The sequence below is a fragment of the Scyliorhinus canicula genome, chromosome 30 (genome assembly GCF_902713615.1).
Source record: "Scyliorhinus canicula chromosome 30, sScyCan1.1, whole genome shotgun sequence".
NCBI lineage: Eukaryota > Metazoa > Chordata > Chondrichthyes > Carcharhiniformes > Scyliorhinidae > Scyliorhinus > Scyliorhinus canicula.
In genome coordinates, this window is record NC_052175.1 from 11,339,250 (window position 1) to 11,340,141 (window position 892).

Below are 892 nucleotides of genomic sequence, written 5' to 3' on the forward strand. Positions count from 1 at the left end.
TGTTGATTTGCCCTCAAACGGCCGCCCCCCGATCTAAATTCTTCCGTTCCTGCCTCGTATTATTGTAATTAGCCTTCCCCCAATTTAGCACCTTCACCCGAGGACTTCTCGTATCCTTATCCAACAGTACCGTTAAAACTTACTGAGTTATGGTCACTGTTCCCGAAATGCTCCCCTACTGAAACTTCGATCACCTGGCCGGGCTCATTCCCCAATACCAGGTCCTGGATGGCCCCTTCCCTAGTTGGACTGTCTACAGACTGTTTTAAGAAGCCCCCTGGATGCTCCTCACAAACTCTGCCCCATCCAAGCCCCCAGCACGAAGTCAGTCCCAGTCAATATCGGGGAAATTAAAATCCCCCTACCACAGCAGCCCTGTTACTTTTCCAAAATCTGTCTACATATCTGCTCCTCTGTGTCCCGCTGGCTCCTCCCGCTGGAGGAGGTTACAGAGACAGGGAGGGGTTGGAGGAGGTTACAGAGACAGGCAGGGGCTGGAGGGGGTTACAGAGATAGGGAGGGGGTGTAGGGGCTGGAGGAGGTTACAGAGATAGGGAGGGGGTGTAGGGGCTGGAGGAGGTTACAGAGATAGGGAGGGGTGTAGGGGCTGGAGGAGGTTACAGAGATAGGGAGGGGGGTGTAGGGGCTGGAGGAGGTTACAGAGATAGGGAGGGGGTGTAGGGGCTGGAGGAGGTTACAGAGATAGGGAGGGGGTGTAGGGGCTGGAGGTTACAGAGATAGGGAGGGGGTGTAGGGGCTGGAGGTTACAGAGATAGGGAGGGGGTGTAGGGGTGGAGGAGGTTACAGAGATAGTGAGGAGGTGTAGGGGCTGGAGGATACAGAGATAGGGAGGGGGTGTAGGGGCTGGAGGAGGTTACAGAGATAGGAGGGG